Source organism: Desmodus rotundus, chromosome 3 (genome assembly GCF_022682495.2).
Source record: "Desmodus rotundus isolate HL8 chromosome 3, HLdesRot8A.1, whole genome shotgun sequence".
NCBI classification, from domain to species: Eukaryota; Metazoa; Chordata; class Mammalia; order Chiroptera; family Phyllostomidae; genus Desmodus; species Desmodus rotundus.
Genome location: NC_071389.1, coordinates 82021092 through 82043142, shown reverse-complemented (window position 1 = coordinate 82043142; position 22051 = coordinate 82021092). Strand labels below are relative to the sequence as shown.

Below are 22051 nucleotides of genomic sequence, written 5' to 3'. Positions count from 1 at the left end.
AATAGCATTTGTTTTTCCTTGGCAATGGGCCATCAGGAGAGGCAAATTTGGTCACATCTATGGTTCAGGATTCTATGAACATTAGAAAGGGGGCCCTGCCTCAAAAAGTGACTTGCCAGTGACCCAAAGGGGACAAAGTCTGAAGTTACAATTATATGACATGTTGAAGGAGCATATGGTGGGACTTTCCTCCTCCTTGCCTGCACTGGTGAGAGGAGGCGTGTGGTCAGATGCAATGGAGACAGAAACTGTGTTAGTGTGATATCCAAAGGAGTGTTGTTACAAGAACATCAGTGTGGCAGGAAAACACTGTGCTCCTCTTTCTGATGCTCCACTATGAGGAAAGAATTTGAGGCCCATATTCAACAAGACCTCCAGGACCTTGCTTTGGACCCCCTGGAGGAGTCAGTGCCATCCAGGAGAAATGAGGGTAGAAAAGACCAGGGAGAACATAGAGGAAGGATTGAGAGCGAGAACAGAGAGACCGGGACTTCCAATCACTAATCCCTGTGGAATGGACATCAACTAGATGGGACGAGGCAAATGTGGAACTGTGTCCTGGACTTGGTGGTCATTCGACTTCGAGGGCATTTTCTTTCTAGTAGCAGGCAGACCTGCTCACTGGCCCAGACATTGTGGGCATGGCTGAGTAGCTTCCAGGACTTTCCTCTCCCTTTCACAGGTTAAAGCATCTGAGCCAATCTGCAGGGCAGGATCCACAAGAAAGGGCGACTGGTTGTCTGAGGGAGACTTTATGCCCTGTGTCAAATGTGCCCTGTAGTCTTTCCAGCAACTTGTTATAGAGGGCTGGCTCCTGCTGGCCATGGATTCAGGCACTGGGCCACATGGCTGAGAAAGGACTTGCCTGGATTTGTTCTGCAGTTAGGGAGGGAAGGTGAAGACACTACGGATCCCCTTTATTTTGACCCTGATAAGAATTGGGGAAGTGAACTTGTTTTCTGTCATTCATTTTCCAGCCTTTGGTTGTAGTCTGAGTTGTGCTTAATCTTTTTGTCATGTTCTTATGTTTGTCTTAAACTCATACACCTTAGTTTTTTCCTCCTTTATTTCTCAATAAATTAACAAAACTTTCGCCACTTCCTTCCCCTAGTCCTCTGCACAGCCAATTTTTATGTATCATTTCCCGCAAGGTACTTATTACTTACGGAAAGCATGTTAACAGGTTGGTAAAAACCACAGTGGTCAGTTTGTTAAATTCATCATAAGAACATGTTACATCTTTTTGGCTGAGTTTCATAGTTTAGTAACATGATAATAGTTTGGTTTTGGAGTTTCTAAGGTGGTCCCTCATACCTGTTTTCGTATATTTTTTATTCACTGACCTCTCTGAAGAAGGCATGTTTAGGGTCCGAATTTTACAGGTGCGGACACAATGACTCAGAGAAATCTCCAGCTTGAGCCAGGCAGGGAGCAGGGTCTCTGACCCCGCACCTCACTCTCATGTGGTTCCTATTAAGCCCACTCTGAAGGAGGAAAGAAGTCCAGTGTCTCAGGGAGACACATTGCATTTGTGTGGGTTAAACATGGATATCCCAAACAGCTGTCGTTTCTGCAAAAATGGTCAAGATGCTGACTTTTAAAGTTTTTGGCTACCTGTGGGAGTGGGAGGGTGAGATTTCAGGCAGACTTGTTTTCTTTTTGGAAGCAGGGACTTCAGCCTGTGCTGTGTTACTCATCTGCACAACCGCGGAGGCTGTCAAAGGGTCAGGTTTTCTGAACTGCTGGCGGAATTGTACTTCTTATTTCTCAGAAAACACGCACTGCTGTGAGAGGAAGGAAGAGTTGGTTTTTCTGCGACAGCTTAGCTGTTACAAAGCATGAAGCCATATCTCTAAGGCAGCATGGTACTGCAGGACCCTTCCTGACTACAAATGCCCCTGCCCTGCCCCCCAAAGCTGCTCTGCCCCTGGCATGCTGGGCAGTGTTGCTCAGAGAAGCCACAGGCTCCAAGCAATAGATGGCAGCACAGGTACAGAGACACAGCCTGCACTCAGGATTTGTCCCCAGGAGCGCAGATCAGGCTGCGCTGGGTCAGAGGGGACCCCATAGAGCAAAGCCACATCTTCCTATTACTGTTCAATGGACATGTGCTAGGAATGAGCAACTTCACACCTTTCTCTTGGTTTGTTAAGACATTAAAAAGGAAAATGCTCATGTGATTGGAAGTAATTTTCCGAAGCCTGTGGAGGAGGTAGATGTCAGTAATGGGCTATCAGGTTCTTATTTACGGGCTCTTTGTTGCTACTAGGGTAGTGGCACTTAATAAGCAGCTCCCAGTGGCTCAGGAACCAGGCCGAATACTGCATATAAAGCACCATCCTGCAATTTATCCAGATAGTATGTGGGAGTTGAACCTTGAATCATTTGCTTGATGGGTTTTTTTCCCTCCCTGGAAACAGGAAAAAGAACCTCAGTTTTCTCCCTAAGCCTCAGGCTATAGGGCTCGTGCAGGAAGTCCCTGGCCTTGCCTGGAAAACAAAGATGTATACATTTCCCCCGGCCCTGCAAACACAGCTCTGCTTTCAGTAGCAGCTGGGTCCCGGGATCACCTTCCCCTACCCTGGGCTGGTCCCACTGTAAATCATCCCATGCTGGGGTTCACTCCTTCTTTTCACACAGGCGTCTTTGTGAGTGAGAAAAAGAATCCATAGATCTTAAACTAAATCCCCACAGGAACCAGGGGGGTTGGTGTGTGTTTGCACACAAACCTGTGTATTTCACAAACCAACCCAGAAAGATGGTGCTCTAGCTGATTCACAGATTCTTTCCAGCAGTACTGTCAGCTTCATAAAGCTTCTGCTGGTTTCCCTGATAGTCTGAAACGTCTTCCTCGCGCATGGTGATATGGTGGGACCAGTACAACTGTGCCACTCACCTTTTGTGGGCTGGGCAGGCTCCCTGAAATGCTTTCGTGAACTGCCAGCTGTGCCCAGGACCCCCTGCCTCACAGCCTCTGCAGAGGGTGGATGTGAGGCACCCACGGCCAATCGCTGCCTTCGTGACACTGCTGCTGCACCTTCCCCACCGCTTCTTGCATGGGAGGACAGCTCAGAGGCCAGGAGAAAAGCCACCAGTTGTCTCTGGGAATGGCCATCCTGGTTTTCAGTTTTCCCTTCAAGCGTTTGCTAAAATAGCATCTTAGAAGTGTGTTAAGAACCTTGCCACAATTGCTTGGGTTCACAGGAGAATGAATACTGTTTTAAAATAAGAAAGCTGACCTGGAAATCTGTATGGATGTCCTTCCCGGCAACGTGATTCCCAGAAGTCCCAACAGCCCCATTATTGAAGTCAACTCATCTCTTTTCTATATTCCCAACTCCCTTCCTTCCTTCATGAGTCTTTTTCTCATTGGGGGCAATTTCCAAACATCTCAGTTAAGTTTTCAGGGTGCTTGGGATTTAGTTTTTTTTAGGTAAGCCTTTTCATTGAGCATAACATTCACACAGAAAAATGCACAAAGTGAACACATTAGTGTAGCAAGCACCCTAACTGGGAAACAGAGCATCACCAGCACCCCAGAAGCTCCCTTTGGGCCTCTTCCAGTCACTACACTTCCACAAAGGTAGCCATCTGCTGACTTGTTTATAAATTGATTTTGCTTGTTTTTGAACTTATCTTAAATGGATTCATGCAACAGTATATTTCTGAGATTCATCCACATTCTTGTTAAGTGCTGAAGAGCACAGAAATTTGTGATTTGCTTTGAAAATTCATTCAGAAAAGGAGTAAAAGAAAATTGCTTTGGAAAGGAATCTTAAAACGAACTTGAGTATGGATGGGAGATCTTAGAGCCTTGGCCTTCCGGGTTGAGCTAAGCTAGAGGTGGAGGTGAAGTGAGTCCCCCACAGCCTCCTGCTCCCAGGACAACCCCAGCTTCGGCTCTCTTCTAATCCCTGATTTAAATTTTGACAAATTGAATATTACTTGTTTGTTTCAGTGTGTTTACATACCAACCTATGGACACCTTACTGAAAGACTACTCAACTGAGATTTGCATTCAGAGTAAAGTGGATTATTTGAGAATCTAATTCCAAGGAGTGTAGGGACAGAACCAGCTGACCATTGAAGCAATCACCAGGCCAAAAGGGCCTCTGTGCTTCTTCTTCACTTTCCCACGTCCACAGGCTCTGGACTAGGTCCTTCATTATTTCTCATTTGCAAGTAGGATTACTGTAGTATAGAGTCAAAAGTGCAAGCAATGATTTTACATGGTGTTGTTTTATATACCACCAAGAAACAAAAGATGCGCAAGATGGGGAGTATAATAGGAGACCCCCCCACATACAGCTGAGACACCAAAATCATTCTCTGTGTGTGAGTGAAGAGAAATAACTGCCGGCATGCACACAGGGCTGTGAGAGAACATGCCTTCCTCCACCTTGGCGCCTGGGGGAGAAAGGAAAATAAAACCCCCATGAGGATTCGAATCACAAAGCAGTATTCTGATCAGTCAGTGGATAGAATTTACAAAGCCACGCACAGAATTTGAAGTAGCCTCTGTTTGGTAGAACGCCAAATGCAGATCTCTTTGGGAGAATTAGACTTCCATCCAAGCCACTGCAGTTGTAAAATGCCATTAATCATGAAGATGCTTCAAACTCAGAGAATGTGAATTCATGACATGTGGTAATAATACCTCCTACCCAGACTTGTGGTGGAGCTCAAAGTGCTTAGTACATAGTAAGTTCAATAAACTGTAGTCACCACTGAGTACACTGTCTACCCTTTCTGTATCCGTGATAGGTAACCTGGAGAGCACCAGTAACTCTGGACAAAAAACAAAACAGAAGTAGTAAAAATATTTTTAAAATAAAAGGAGAAGCCTAGAGTGGGCAGGGAAGGCTCCATGAACAGAAGAAGTTTTGGGCCTGGTTGTGAAAGACTGAACCAGTAAGGGGAGAGAATATTCCAAGCTGTGGAAACAATATGAGCACAGCTTTTGAGGTGGATGTAAACATGGCATACAAGGAGAGGAGAGAGCTAGGCCCAAGGCCATGAGTCTAATGGGTACAGGTGTGACCAGGAATGCACTAGGGTAGGCGGTTTGGAGTCCTGTCATAGAACAGATTGGCGGCCCCTGGGAAAGGAAAGCTGTACCGTCAGCTGTCACCCAAGCTGGGCAGGATTAACTTTGATAAGGCGGCAAATGTAGAACGATGAGACTTGGGGAGAGCTTGAGCCGTGCTGTGGTTTGGTAGGAGAGCTGGGCTGGGACAGGGTGCTGCTGACTGGAGGGAATGGCCGTCTAGGGGACTACGGCACTGATCCACCCAAGGAACAAAAGGACCTGTTGGCCAACCTGGCCGCCTGTGATTGACAGGAGAAAGGGTGGGCAGGATTTCAGTCTAGTGATCTGATGGGTACAAGAGGTGAACAAGAGGGAGGAATTAACAGTGAAGAGCCATCTCCTTCTCCCAGCATGGGGCCCTGAGCCCAGGGGTGAGGCAGGGAGACTGTGGATGAGACTGAGGTCACTTTATGAGAACCTCCTTGGAGTGGGTCTCAGGTCACCTTTTCTGTCTCCTGAACTCCCTCCGAGTCCCTGTCTGCTCATGGACTTACTTTCGACCTCCCCTAATCCCCAAATGAATTTGTTTATCACTTCCTTCATTTTCTCACTTCTAAAGTCAACTGGGACCTCACTCACCCAGATGATACCTTGGCTGAGTCTTTGACAAAACTGGCACAGAGTCCCCCAACAGAAGACTGGTTCCCTTTATCTTTCCTTTTCATTGTCACTGTTGAGTCCAGCCTCTCCACTGCTCTTCTCCATTTCCGGACAGTTTGGACTGGTGGGAATCGGCAGGAACACACCCTCCAGGCGAAAACAACTGAAAACGCAGGACCCCACTGGCGTGCCAACAGGGCAGCAGCCACCACAGAGAACGGAAGAGGCTTTGATCATTTCCAGAATTCTCCAAACTCCTCCTCAGTACCCTTACAGATCCTCAACCATGAGGCAAGCAATACAATGGAAAGTAAAATGAAGCTGAAGGGATGGAAGCTGAAGGGCCCATAAATACAAAAAAGACACACAGCTTTATCATAATTGGAAAAATGAATGTCTGATATTAGCAAGTGTTGGAGAGAATAGGGGAAGTGGAATTTGTAAAAATGGAAGTGTGTATCATACAAAAACTGGGGGGACATCTGTCAGTTTTTCCTGTGGGTGAAGATGTGCATGCTGCAGGACCCGGTAACTCATCTGTATGAAAGTTTATATGGAACCTGTGCACACTGTTTCTAACAACAACAAAGTAGCAACAAGCTAACCGTCCTTCAGCAGGGGAACGAATAGACTATTCAGTCAATACAGCAGTAAAAATGTGTGAATTGGGTCTGCAGGAGTTTCAATAGTGTAAGGTTGAAAGGAAAAATAAAGAGCAAAACGATATACTGGGTTAACATTTATGTACATTTCAAAAACTCTCAAAACAATACTCCATGTATAATATGCAGTAAAAATACAAAATCAGGCCTAGAACCAAAGCACAGAGCACAACAGTGGCCTCAGCGTGTGGGTGTGTGTGGATGGATGTGATCCCAGGGTGGGAGGTTTTCTTCTCTGTCATCATTTTTTTTTTAAGAGAAAGATATCTGCAATTGAATAGTAAAATGCTGGCATATTTTTATTTTAGTGGTGAGTATATAGGTGTCTGTTATGTTGTTTTCTGTACGTTCGAAAGGTTTCATAATTTTCTTTAAAAATAAACAATAAGTCTGCAAAGAAATATATCAAAATATTTATAGAAATGTATTATAATGCTCACAAGTGCTTGTGCCAGCATGGGAGGGTTGTGTCTTTTCTCACCTTGATTGTGCAAGTTCTGTGATAATAGTATATTTATTGTGAAAATAACTATAGATGATTATTTTAACTTTTAAAAATATAATTATATGGAAAAGAAAAATGAATAGCAAATTGTGGTATAATTCTTGAGGCCTGCATCCTTGTATTGACCTCTTATCAAATAGGGGCTCCTTTGTAAGGTGTGATTGGTACAGTCCGCTGGGGAGGGGATTCGCCGGCTGTCTGTTGGAGGGCGCCTGGCCTACAAAGAGCACAGTGTCGCTAATTCTGACACCAGTATTTCCACAGGACTGAATTGATGGGATCTTTCTGAATGTGTTATTTGTGGTGTGAAATGAAAAAGATCTTGTTCACCAGCCAGACTCTAGGCTGGAAAGGGACAGATTTGTATTCGGGTTCTTATTGCTCAACTTAAAGCCAGCATTTTCATAGTAACCAAAATGAATTCAGCAGTAATCTTGTTGAGCGAGGCCTTGGGTCTACAGGAGAGATTGGCCCAGTGCTCTAGCTGCTGGGGTGACTGCTCCCTTTGAAACATAAACAAAGTTCCCCAAGCCCCCAGTTCACAACACTGGGAGAGGCAGCATCCTAGCTGTATTTGCAGGGAGGTGGGGCTATTTTAAGATTCCTCCCAGCCACCTCTAGCTTCTTGTTCTGAAATCCTTCCCCCACATGCCCGATGGCCTCACTGCTTTGCCCCTCCTGTACTCGCAGTGCCCCCACTGCGGGGCAGGGTGGGGGAATACCTGTCTCCTCAACGTCTGAGGAGATGGGTGGGGGTGAATGCACCAGTTTCCTCAAAATGAACACATATCCCTGATGTTTCAAGTCCTTGGTACGAAAAGCCCCTCTGCTCTCCTTGCCGTCTGGAACTTCTCAGCGGCTCTTCCTTCAAGCAGAACCCTTCCTATCACTTTGTTGCTTTGCTCCTCTCCACCTACCTTTTTGTTTTTCCTGGTCTAGGGTCTCCTGGCCTTTTACTCTTGAAAGAAAATTTTTAAACAGAACAATTTTGTTCTAACAGTATCTCTGCTACCTCTCTTGGCTTTGCCCCAGGGGCTATTTTTTCCACAACACAATGGTAACCCAAAGGATATTGTTGAAAAGAGTTTGCCACACTAAGTGAAACTCTGCCTGCAGAAGGTAAACTATCACCGCCCCCATCCCACAGGCATGCCCTGCCTCATCCCTTGATAGTGCAGTTTGGGAATCCGGACATACTAAGAGCACCATTGAACAGCATCGGGCTAAGTGTCAAAACTAAGCCATTATATGGCCTGGTAAGAGATTATTTAAATGACTGAAATGGTGGAAACTGAAGAATTTTCAACAACATCTCCGCAACTGGCATTTTGTATCAGCAGGCTGACTACACAGGCCGGGGCAGCTCCTCTTGTGTGGAAGAAGCATCGGCCCAGAGTGATCAGCCGCTGCCGGGGTGAGTGGCAGGAGGGTCTCAACTCTGCTCCAGTCTAATTGCCAAGGACAGAGGGAGGGCTGTATTTTCTACCTGCAGATGCGAGTAGAGAACACTCTAACTAGGAAAAACCTTGGAGCCTTAGTCCAGGGGAGCAGAGAGTTAATTTCTGAAAGTCCGTCTGCAACAAGAGCCACCTGTGCCATAAATGGCCTCCTGTGTTAAGAAAAAGTTGAAAAAACAGAATTGAAAGAAGCAGAGAACTTTCCACAATGCCAGTGCAGCTTTAAGTCTGTTTTGGAAGTAAGTGGCATCACATGGAACCAGCTATGAGCAAACATATTGCCTAGTAAGGAGCTTGGCCCATAGCAATTACTCAGTTAAAGTTTGTTGAGTGGAAGAAAGGATAACCAAATTCAGCAATCTATGAAATCAGTCATGGTATCCTTGATTGCAGCTCTGAGCCCAAGATTTCCTTGGGCTTCACCCATGCCTGAGATGGCCCTTAGCCCCCACATGATCCAAGAGGTATCATCCGGAGCTGCCTCTGAGTCTCCCTGTTGCTGCCTAGAGTCCTGAGGAGTCAGGACGCATCTCCAGGGTGTGAGGGTGAGAGGGGGCTTTGGTTGAGGATGAGTGAACTCATACAGCTAGTGGGAGAAAGGGGATATGAGCACATTCATTCCACTGAGGGTGGTGTGGGGCTGGAGCCTCTTTGCTTCTGTTTTCTCTGTGCGTTTGCCTTATTATGACAAGGAACAAGTTTTCTTCAAGGCTTCCCTCACCCCTAGGTTCAAGATAACCTTGGGTAGCCCTTACCAGGGCCAGTGCATCTGATGGGGCACAAGGGACAACTTTGGGGAATCTGGGGCTTTTAATCTTTGAAATGCAACCTTGACAGTGTCATGCGAGCCACTGGTTTGGAAGGCCTTCCTAAGACAGGAAACAAATGAGGGTGGAAGTAAAAAAACTATTAAGTACTCAGAATTGGTCCCACCAGAGGACCCAAACCCAGTACAGAAGTGACCCTCTGTATAGCAGCTTTTTTCGAAATGGCAGCAGCAGGGACCTGACACTCCACATCTGGTTGAACATCATGCCAAGTACTAATTACCCGGGATATGGAGGTACAGTGAGCATTTGAGAAGAAAAAGTGTACTCAAGGACACAGATTTTCCACTCGTTTTTACTTCTGAGAACTCTTCAACAGTGCATTTCCACTCCCTACTTTTCTTCTGTGGCTATTATTTTAGTTCTTATTTGCATCCTCTTCCATCAAACAAGGTGAAGTAGATGTGGGACTTAAGGAATTAATCATGTGGCACTGGGCATACTAGTTTCCAGTAAAGATGTTGTTACCAGCATGTCTGGTACTGACACAATTGTAGGGGAAAGCACTCCCCACTGTCCATCGAGTCCTTCCAGGGTGGCGTCTGTGTTCACGTCATTTGTGCCGACTCCCGAAGGAGACAGCGCAGTGGAAAAACCACTGATGCGCACCACGGGAATAAGGTGTGTATCCGACATCCTGGCTGGAGTAATAATGTTTTAGTCAATCTACAATGAAATCTAACCAAAAACAAGCCTGCTATCAAATCAACTAGATAGAAAGGGAATGTTCGACAGGGGAGATGACCATTTTATCAAGAGAGCTTCTTGTAACCTGGTTGTGATAATAAAGGTGTGTGTCATCCTGAGTGGTACTGTGTAAAATTAATAGGTGATGTTAGGTGGGTGAATATCATCACTCACATATATGCATACCTGTTGTCTCTTGCCTAAAAACTGGATGGCAAGATACATATGGTCAAAAATCACCTCTTTCATGCCTAACAGACTATTGAATTAAATTTGCTTACTTTATGGACACTTGCCATATCTACCCAAGCAGGAGCCAGTGAATCGATGACCCAGGATGGAAACAGAGCTCAGGCAGGTTACCAGTTGTAACCATGCCACTGTACACGTTTGCACTAAATTATTTACTGAGTGGAATATATACCCTAATTATCCTTGAGATAAATATTTTAGGAGATAAAATTTATTATGGAAAATTTCATAAACTTTTTATAAATATTGAGAAGTAGTGTAGTAAATCCTTATGTACCCATTATCCAACTTAATAATTATCCACTCATGCCCAATCCTTTTTATCAAATGCACCCACTTCCTCTGAATTATTTTGCAGCAAACCTCAGATACCACATTTTTTGATCTATAAATATTTCATTTTGGTTTTGTAAAATAGTAAAACTCTTTAAAAAATAACCAAATCAATATCAGATCTATAATAATTAATAATAATTACTTGATATCATCAAATACCCATTCATTTAAAAATTCTGATAATTATATCATAAATTTTTAATAGTTTAAGTGAAGATTAAAGGAAGGTCAAATCATTACAATTGATTGATATGCCTCTTATGTCTCTTCTGATTTCTAATTGCTTCCCCCTACACCCTACCTGTGGAATGTATGTGTTGAAAAAAACAAATTATTTGCCCATTGAGACCTGGACTTTGTTCATTGCATTCATGTGGTATCTTTTAGCATGTGTCTCTGTTTTCTGAATTTCTGGTCATTAAATATTAGGTTCAATTTTTCTTTTTTTTTAAATCAAGAATACTTCACAGATGGTGTTGTGTACCTCAAGCAGAAACCACAGAATGTCTGGTTATTTATGATCATTGAGTAGATTATTTCATTTGAGGTGGCAAAATGGTAATTTTCTAATTTTTAAATGTTTTTTCATCATTTTGTTTGCCAGAATGATTCTATAAAGAGAAACTATTCCTCAACAACTATTTGATTATCGAAGGTACAATTCATAACAGAAAAAGCCAAAGAAATGCTTCATTGTTTTCCTTTATTTACCAGTTTTCAAAGTATTAAGTTGGTTTCCTGGTATATAATAATCAGCAAATTGTTGTAGTTGTTGCTATTGTTTCTGGGTATCAGAATGAACAAATGGATTTGAATGTGGAGATGCATTTCAGCCCATCACTGTTTTTATTCTCATTGATGCTCGAACAGTCACATCTTCAGCAATGGCAGCCTTAGAGACATAGCATTGATGATGCCTTCCTTCCATCATGGAACTTACATTTCTGGCTGGAAAAACTGTCAGTAACTCATAAGCAAGATAAGTAAAGCAGATGGTGTTAAAGATGATAATTCCACGGCACGCTGGGGAAAACGGAGAGAGTTGAGTCTGGCGAGAAGAATTGTGTATGTTGGGCGTTGCATTGTTACATAGAAGGGTCGGTGGTGTCATTTTCACAAAGATCTAAAGGAGGTGGGGGAGTTAGGCATGCAAAAATCTGGGAGATGAATGTTCAGGTAAAGGAAGTGACCAGAGTCAAACTCTAAGGTGGGAGTGTACCTGCTTTGACTGTTAGTTAAAACGGTGACATACTGTGTATGTATCACAGTTTGTCACCGTCATTTTAAAAACTCAACATTGTGCTCCTAAAATTCACCCATATTTGGGGGGTATATCTGTTTATCAATTCTCACTGCTGTATAACATTCCATTGTATCACTGTATCCCAATTTAATTAATCAATTAACATTTGAGTGGTTTCTAGTTTTTTGCTGTTGTGTATAATACTGTTATGAACATCTACCTTTTCTCCTAGGGCATGTGAGCAAGGCATTGTCTAGGACAGCAGTGTACCCGAGCTTTTTCATACCATGGTACGTGTAGAAAGTGATAATCTTGTCATGCATTGGGGTAAACTGAGGTGATATGGGACTATTTGTAGGGATTTGGTGAAAAAATTGTTATGTTTTACATGTATTATGTAATTACAACACATAATTATCTCTCTGCTCTTCTAAATTTTTCCTTTCTCTTTTCACTCTTTCCATATCTTCACCAAAAAATTCCCATTCCCAGAATGCCTGAACACAGGTAGAATGTAGGTACAAAGCAATCTAAACCAGTATTTCGTAAAATGTAGTTGGCATCAGGTAATACTACATTCATGTTCACCAGCTAACAGGAAAGAAAAAACGCAAACTCATCCATGCCAACTGTAAGCTAAGGGGCATCACAGTTTCAAGGACAAACAAAGCTCCAAGTAGTGTGAATGAAGGAACAGTGGAGAGAGAATCAAGTTACTGTACAAAACATATTTCTGTAGCGGGTACAGTAGCAACTTCTTCATGTTGGAAGTAGTTGCTGGTTTCAGCAAAATAACCTAATCTGCCACCTTAAATTAATTCTGACAAGTAAATCTCATTGGTTTTATGACTCTGTCTTCAATTTATAAATTGGTTTTATCTATCTACTATGTATGTATGTATGTATGTATGTATGTATGTATCCATAGATATGGGTAAGGGAGAAAGAGAGGGAGAGAAACATTGATGCAAGGGAGAAATGCCGATTTGTTATCTTCTGTACACACCCTGACTGCAGACTGAACCCACAACCCAGGCACATGCCCCATCTATGAATGGAACCAGCGAACTTTCAGTTTGCGGGATGATGCTCAACCAACTGAGCCACACAGGCTGGGGCTGGTTTTAATTTTATAGCTATAGAAGTACACACAGAAAATTCTAATAAAAATAAAAATAAAATGCACACCCATTTAAGAATCTTTTTTCCATTTATTTATTTTCTTTAAAAGACAACTGTAATTGAACAATAAAATAATTTTTAAAAACCTTTTATTGTATTTTTTCCATTACCATTTAGTCCCCTTACACTCTTCCCCCTGCAATCACCACACTGTTATCCAGAGTCCTTTTCCTTTTTGCTCAGTCCTGCCATCCCCTAAACTCCCCCGCCCTTGCTGTCCTCCTGGTCTCTATTTATGTGTCTGTTTCTATTTTGCTTGTTAGTTCAGTTTGTTCATTAGATTCCACATGTGAGTGAGATCATATAGTATTTGTCTTTCTCTGACTGGCTTATTTCACTTAGCATAATGTTCTCCAGGTCCATCCATACTGTTGCAAAGGGTAACATTTTCTTCTTTTTCATGGCCAAGTAGTATTCCATTGTGTAAATGTCTCATGGTTTTATCCTCTCATCTACTGATGGACACTTGGGCTGCTTCCATATCTTGGTGATTGTAAATAATGCTGCAGTGAACATAGGGGTGCTTATGTTCTTTCAAATTAGTGTTTTGGGTTCCTTCAGATAAATTCCCAGAAGTGGGATTGCTGAGTCAAAATGCAGATCCATTTTTAATTTTTGAAGGTATCTCCATACTGTTTTCCACAGTGGCTGCACCAGTCTGCATTCCCACCAACAGGGCAAGTGTTCCCCTTTGTCCACATCCTGGCCAGCACTTGTTTGTTGATTTATTGATGCCAATCATTCTCACAGGTGTGAGATGGTATCTCATTGTGGTTTTGCTTTGCATTTCTCTGGTGATTAGTGACATTGAGAATCTTTTCATATGTCTATTGGCCATTTGTATGTCTTTGCTCACTTTTTAACTGGGTTGTTTGGGGTTTTTTTTTTGGTGTTGAGTTTTGTAAGTTCTTTATAAATTTTGGATATTAACCTCTTATCGGATGTATCGGCAAGTATGTTCTCCCATTTGTGGGATATCTTTTTATTTTGTTGATGTTTTTCTTTGCTGTGCAAAAACATTTAGTTTGATGTAATCCCATTTGTTAAATTTGTCTTTTGTTCCTCTTGCTTGGGGAGGTATATCTGATAAAATATTGCTGTAAGCAATGTCTGAGATTTTGCTGCCAATGTTTTCTTCTACAGTTTTTATGGTTTCAGATCTAACATTTAAGTTTTTGATCCATTTTGAATTTATTCTTGTGTGTGGTGTAAGACGGTGGTCTAGTTTCATTTTTCTGTACTTATCTGTCCAATATTCCCAACACCATTATTGAATAAACCATCTTTAGCCCATTGTATGTACTTGCTTCCTCTGTTGAATATTAATTGACTGTAAAGTTATGGGTTTATTTCTGGGCTCTCTATTCTGTTCTATCGATCTACATGTCTGTTTTTATGCCAGTACCATGCTGATTTTATTACTACGGACTTGTAGTATAGTTTGATAGGAGGTAGCATGATACCTCCAACTTTATTCTTCTTTTTCAGGATCACCGTTGCTATGCAGGGCCTTTTGTGGTTCCATATAAAGTTTTTGGCTTCCCGATGCTTACCACAGGCTGTGTTCTTACACTGACTGTACAGAAAGAGGATGCAGAGTAAACCCGTCCCATATACACCTCAGCCCAGGCCCTTTGCCTGTCTGTATTGTGAATGGGGGGACACAGAAAAAAAATTTTTTTAAATATTTGTTCTAGTTTTGTTAAGTACACCATTGGAATCTTGATAGGAATTTCGTTGAATCTATAGATTGCTTTGGGTAGTATGGACATTGTAATGATATTAATTCTTCCTATCCATGAATATTGTATGTGCTTCCGCTTACTTGTATCTTCCTCAATTTCTTTCTTCAGTGTCTAATATTGTCTGAGTACAAGTCTTTTACCTCCTTAGTTAGTTTTATTCCTAGGTATTTTATTCTTTTTGAAGTAATTGTGAATGGGATTCTCTTCTTAATTTCCTTTTTTGTTAGTTTGTTATTGGTATATGAAAATGCAATTGATTTCTGGATATTATTTTGTACCCTGCTACTTTGCTGAATTCATTTATTAGTTCTAGTAGTTTCTTGGTGGAGTCTCTGGGGTTCTCTATGTACAGTATCATGTCATCTGCAGATAAAGACAGTGTTACTTCTTCTTTCCAATTTGGATGCCTTTTATTTCTTCTTGTCTGATTGCTGTGGCTAGGACTTCCAGTACTTTGCTGAATAAGAGAGGTGAAATATCCCTGTCTTGTTCCCAATATTAAGGAGAACTTTTGTCATTTTTGCCCATTTAGTATGATGCTGGCAGTGGGTTTGTCATACATGGCCTTTATTATGTTTAGGTATGTTCCCTCTAATCCCACTTTGTTGAGGTTTTTTTTTTTTATCATAAATGGGTGTTAGATATTATCAAATGCTTTTTTGCCTCTATTGATATGATCATGTGGTTTTTATACTTCATATTGTTTATATGGTAAATCACATTATTGATTTGTGAATGTCGTACCCACCTTACATTCCTGGAATAAATCCCACTTGATCATGGTGTATGATCTTCTTGACACATTGTTTTAATTGGTTTGCTAATATTTTGTTAAGGATTTTAGCATACGTTCATCAGGGATATCGGCCTATAATTTTCTTTTTTGGTAGTGTCTTTATCTGATTTTGGAATTAGGATAATAGTGGCATCATAAAATGTGTTTGGGAGCCTTCCTTACTCTTGAATTTTTTGAAATAATTTCAGAAAAAGAAGTGTTAGTTCTTCCCAGAATGTTTGGTAAAATTCACCTGTGAAGCCACCCAGTCTAGGGTTTTTGTTTGTTGGGTTTTTTTGATTACTGCTTCAATTTCACTAGGTATAATCTGTCTGTTTAGATTCTCTGATTCTTCTTGATTTAGTTTGGAAGATTGTATGTTTCTAGGAATTTATTCATTTTGTCCAGGATGTCCAGTTTGTTGGCAAATAGTTGTTCATAATATTTTCTTACAATCATTTGTATTTCTCTGGTATCAGTTATTTCTCCTCTTTCATTTATGATTTTATTTATTTGAGTCCTCTCTTTTCCTTGATGAGTCTGGTTAAAGTTTTGTTAATCCTGTCTATGTTTTCAAAGAACCAACTCTTGGATTTGTTGATCTTTTGCATTGTTTTTTTTAGACTCTATTTCATTTATTTCTGCTCTGATCTTAATTATCTCCTTCCTTCTATTCACTTAGGGCTTTGTTTGTTGTTCCTTTTCAGGTTCCTGTATGTGTGAAGTTACATTGTGTATTTGAACTTTTTCTTGTTTTCTAAGGTAGGCTTGTAATGCTATGAATTTCCCCTAGGATTGCTTTCCCAGTGTCCCACAGATTTTGGATTTTGTGTCCTCGTTTTCATTTGTATCTTTTGATGTCTCCCTTGACCCATTCATGGTTTAATACCATGTTATTAGCTTCCACGTTTTTGTGAGTTTTTCAGTTTTTTTCTTGTGATTGATTTCTAGTTTCATACCATTATGGTCAGAGAAGATGCTTGATATGATTTCAATCTTCCTAAATGTATTGAGACTTGTTTTGTATCCTAATATATAGTCTATCCTAGACAATGTTCCATGTGCACTTGAAAAGTATGTATATTCTGCTGCTTTGTGGCGAAATGCTCTGAAGATATGAATTAAATCCATTTGATGTAGTGTGTCATTTAAGGCTGCTGTCTCCTTGTTGATTTTCTGTCTGGAAGATCTATCCATTGAAATCAAAGGGGTGTTAAAATTCCCAACTATGACTGTATTTCTATCAATCTCTCTCTTTATATCCATCAAGATTTGCTTCACATATTTAGGTGCTTCTATGTTGGGTGCATAAATGTTTAGTAGGGTTATATCCTCCTGTTGGATTGTTCCCTTTATCATTATTTAGTGTCTCCTTTGTCTCTGACTATAGCCTTTGTTTTAAAGTCTATTTTGTTGGATATAAATATTGCTACCCCAGCTTTTTTTTTCTTTCTACATGCATGAAATATCTTGTTCTATCCCTTTACTTTTAGTATGTGTGTGTCTTTCTATTTGAGGTGGGTCTCTTGGAGACAGCATATATATGGGGCTTGTGTTCTTATCCATTCAGCTACCCAATGTCTTTTGGTTGGAGCATTTAGGTCATATGTATTTATTACCATTCTACTTTTAAACTAGTTCCCTCATTTTTTTTTCTTTTTCTTCTTCTTATTCTTAAAGCAAGTCTTTAACCTTTGTTGCAGTACTGGTTTGGTGTCAACAAACTTCTTTAGCTTTTTCTTATCTGGGAAGCTCTTTATTTCTCCTTCAATTTTAAATGATAACCTTGCTTAATAAAGTAGCCTAGGTTGTAGATCTTTGATTTTCATCAACTTGAATATCTCATGCCACCTCCTTCTGGCCTGAAATGTTTCTGTTGAGAAATCAGATGACAGTCTAATGGGAGCTCCCTTGTATGTAACTACTTGCTTTTCTCTTGTGGGTTTTAGGATTCTCTCCTTGTCTTTAAGCCTTGTCTTTTTAATTATGATGTGTCTCAGTGTGGGCCTCTTTGGTCCAATCTTTTTGGGGACTTCCTAGACTTGTGTGTCTTTTCCCTTCACTAGATTAGGGAAGGTTTCCGTCATTATTTCTTCAAATATGTTCTCAATCCCTTGATCACTCTCTTCTTCTCTGGTTCCCATGATGTGGATGTTCTTATGGTTCATGTTGTCAAAAACATTTCTTAAGCTCTCCTCATTTTTTAAAATTCTTTTTCCTCTTGCTACTCTGCTTGGGTGTTACATTCTACCCTGTCTTCCAAATCACTGATTAGGTCCTCTGCTTCACCTAACCTACAGTTTTTCCTTCAGTGTATTATTTATTTCAGATATTGCATTCTTTATTTCTGACTGGTCCCCTTTTATGGTTTCTACATCTTTTTTGATGTTGTTGAGTATGCGTATAATCATTACTCCAAACTCTGTATCTGATATTTTGCCTCCATTTCATCTAGTTCTTCTGAAGAATCCTCTTGTTCTTTCATTTGGGGTCTGTTTCTTTGTCTTCTCATTTTGGCTGCTTTTTTGTATTTGTTTCCATGTATTAGGTCAATCTGCAAAGACTCTGATGCAGGCCTTTGTTAGATTCTGCTTGTGGCAACCTGTTTGGAGCTACCAATGACCCACCGCTTGTGGCCTCCACTGCTGGGTCTCGGTGTGTGCAGAAAGAACCGGATGTGCACCAGTGCTGTCTTTTACCAGCTCTGTGCCTGGGGGAAGTTCAGCTAAAGTCTCAGAGCTCCCAGAGATCCACCTTCGTTCTTAAAGTTAATCAATGATATAGCTTCAAGCTGTACTCAGCAGCTAGGCTTAAGCTCCACAGGTTGGGGAAGAGTAATTCCTGTCGGGGGGATAGTGGGGATGTGCTATTGCTTCCCTTCAGGCTGATGCCGCTTAGAGGGGATTGCTGTGCCTTAGAAAGATGGCTCTGCAGTACTGGTAATGACTCAGCACAGGGATCCTGGCTGCTGTTCCTTCAATTCTCTCCCCAGAGCTACCAATTCCAATTTCTCCTCATGCGTCTCTGGTCCACTCTGCCCTCCCTCTGCTGGAGCCCAGGGCAACAGGCTGCACATGAAATTTTGTGTGTTGGCCCTTTAAGAGGTTCTCTGCATCTCTCCCTGGCAGAAACCCCACTGTTTTTCACAGCTGGATGTTGTCTGGGTTCCTTTCCAGGCTCTGGTGCTGTAGGCTGGTGATCCCAGCTTGGGATTTAGGCCCCACAGTCCTCAGGGGGAAGCCCCCAGCTGCTGAAATATCCCTTCAGAACTTCAGCTGCTACCCAAGGGAGCCCAGCCAGCCCTCTCACGCCTCCTTAGCACCTCCTACCAGTGATGTTGTGGTGAAGTGGTTTCTTGGTTTCTTTGTCCTTGATTATAAGGCTTCTCTCCAGCTAGTGTTCCGTTGGTTATTCAGGATTATTTCTCTACAATTTAGTTGTAATCCCAGATTGGTCCTAGGAGGAGGTTAGTGTAGCTTCCATTTACTCCTCTGACATCTTGGGTCTTTTTTTCCATTTAGAAATTTCCCATTACTCAAGTTTGAGAAAGTGATCACAGTAGCTACCCAACATCCATTATCACTTCCTTTCTACTTCCTACAGAGCCTTGATTAAAAAAAAAAAAGATTGTATTAATTTTTTAATTTTAGGGAGGGGGAGGAAGAGACAGAGGGAGGGAAACATCAATGAGTGGTTGCCTCTCACACACCCCCTACTGGGGACCTGGTCTGCAACCCAGGCACATGCTTTAGACTGGGAATCAAACCAGCAGACGCTTTGGTTCTCAGGCTGGCACTCGATCCACTGAGCCACACCAGCCAGAGTGAGCCTTGATTTCATTAGATAGTCTGCCTCTCTTATGCAGCCATGTGTTCAGGGAAGACTGGTACCTTCACCACCCCAAGGTCCTGATTGGTTTGAGCCAATCATGGGGATCTCATTACTTTGCCAGTGATTGGTTTAAACATGAGCATGAGATGCAATTTTGGGGGGAGGGCTTCCAGGAAAGATTTCTTCACTTTTAACAAGAAACAAAAGGAAGAGAGAGCCCCTTTCTTATTCTTGTGAAGTAGTCACATTTGGACATCTCACCCAAAGCTGCCTCAGGTATCTCGTGAGCACATGGGGATGGTCAGCCCCAGGAGGAAACCAGGTGGAGGAGCAGAGAGATGAACATGACCAAGTCCTTAGTCACTCTCTTAAACTTGTATCATGAGCCCCAGCTCTGGACTTCTTGTTTTAGGAGATGATCTGCATTCCCTGCTATCAATCCAATGAGGGTAGGATTCTGTTACCTGTACCTGAAAATGTTCTAATTAGTGCAGTTACCTGAGGGGATCACAGGAGGATGGGCGCCTGGGCCTTGGCAAGGCTTGCTGTGGTCAGGTGCTTTCTTGACCCACCATCCCCAACAGGCTGTGAACCTGGCAGCCAGTGGGTGTTCAATAAATAGTTGCATGATGAGGGAATGAATAATGATTACAGGAGAAGGAGCCTAACCTGCGGGACCAGCTAGGATGTAGGCACACGAGACCACTGTTGTGCCCCCTTCAGCAGCAGAAGAGATACTGGGAATCTGAGCTGTCTCACACTACACCAGCCTGAAGAAAGCTGTATCTAGACATAAAGTACTAATTGCCAGAAATCAGCTGAGTAGAGACCCAGAACTGAATGGAAAGTAGGTGGCATAATGAGGGGAAAATTAGGACGATTAATAAGAATGCAATCAGAAATTCTTCAGGAATGATGGGGAATAGATCATAAATGAGGGATGGGATTGGCTCTCTGGGTGTATTTCCAGCCCAGCAGACAGCATGCCATATTCGTGCTTCACATCAGCAATAGTCACAGAAAATGGATGTGATTTTACAAAAACAATAGACCTAACTAAACAGGCATATTTAGTTCTCTTCAAAGAGGAAGGAGGAAGCCACAGCTGACTAAAACAACTTGACTTCTCCATTTCCAGCTGAAGATTTTATAACGAAGCAAAAACAAATTTTTATCATTTTCATGTTAACTTGGTAAAACTTGCTTTTATTTCCTAAGTTGGGTAAGAATTGTAGTAGAAAGTTTTGCAACTGCAACTAAAAATGTACAAGTAGGCATTTTAAGAACTGCTTAATGAGTTTCATAAAGTATTAAGCAGGCAATTGATATTATTTTCTTTTCAGATCACATATGCAGAGAGAATGTGCAAAAGTCCATTTGTAGGCCTATAGCTTTGCAACCACAAATAAAACTTTAGAAGGGTAGAGAGATAAAATAGCCAAACACATAGTCTAGTCTTGGCTTTCATGTGGGCTATGGAACAAAGCATGCCAAGAAAAAAAAAAATCAAGCACTTCCTCTTCAAAATACTGGGTCTTTCTTATTTTAAAAATAAATGATGTATGTAAGCAAGTTTGTACAAGGCACATTTCGAGACTTGCAGACAAGACTTTGGCAGGAAACCTGAATGGGGGGGCAGGCCCTGGAGCCTGTGGGCGATCATCTGTCTGGTTCTGACTGGTTCCCCCAGGCTTGCAGGAGACAGAGCCTGCCCTCATCCCCGAGCGAGTCCAGCTGGCTGAAGAATGGAGGTAGAGCATCACCAATTCCCCAGGTGTTCAGAATTTTGGAGACTGAGTCCCCGATGCTGGAAAATTGTACCTCCGAAAGTCACTGATTTTGAGGGTTGCCTTGTAGGTTGGAAAAAATTACTTGACTCTGGGTTAACAGAGAACATTATGATTAAGAGTTGAGGGTCTGGAGCTGTCATCCTGGGCCTGAACCTGGCTCTACCAGTGATCATCTGTGTGCCTTTACATTCTGTGCCTTGTATTTCTCATCTGTAAACCAGGATTAATAAATATACTTGTTAAGGATGTTATAAGGGTTAAATGAATTAATAACTACACTAAGTTAAAACAGTGCTTGGCACATAATGAGTTCTTATAATGCCACCTGCAATGCAAGAAGTGTTCTAGTTTAGGAGTGTCAGATCTGCATGGTATGTCTCTTAGAGACCCCTCAAGGGTGGGAGGCATCACTGCGTAGCCCATCGGCATAGGAACTTATGGAAGAGCCTGCCTGCAGTCACCACCCCCTTCAAGATGTATCATTTTACTGCATAGAGAGAAAGTGAGATACACGAAGATGGGAAATGTCAATCATTGTTTATTGGTTGGGAAAATATGTGACTATAAATAACAGAAGCCCTTCCAAGACCAGCTGAAACAGGCAAGTTTGTTTCTCTAAAGAGAAGAGTCTGAGGTGGGCAGCCCAGCGTTTGCACGGAGGCCTGGATGACTGGGCCTCACTCGGTGCTGTCTTTCCCCACCCTGAGCTCCCTGGATTTCCTCTCCACACTTTTCACCTCATGGTCACAACATAGCCGCTGCTCTTCCAATTGTTGCTGCTTTGTTTCGGACAGGAAGAGTGGAGAGGTTCCAGGGGTAAAGAAAGTGCTTTCTTTGGAGGTAGATTGTCTTTATTTGGAAGGGACAGCCTCTCTAGGGATTTCCACCTGTATCGCATTGCCTGCAAGTATATGGCACACGCCTCATCCCCACCCCACCTCCCACCACACGACCCAAGTCCCACTTGCCAGAGAGATTGGGAAATGGACAATTTTGGTTTTTCCACCTCCAGAGTAGAGAAAGGCAAGGGGAAAGGGATGTGAGTCCCTTTTAGAGATCTCCTCCTCAGA

The 22051-nt window shown here is 42.0% G+C and overlaps 1 non-coding gene across 1 annotated transcript; it reads left to right on the top strand.

The window, feature by feature from the left end:
- The first annotated feature begins 14376 nt into the window (after positions 1-14376).
- Positions 14377-14507, top strand: LOC112297672 (small nucleolar RNA SNORA51). Its single transcript, XR_002974078.2, has one exon. It is a non-coding gene; the product is annotated as a small nucleolar RNA SNORA51 (small nucleolar RNA).
- Positions 14508-22051: the final 7544 nt, after the last annotated feature.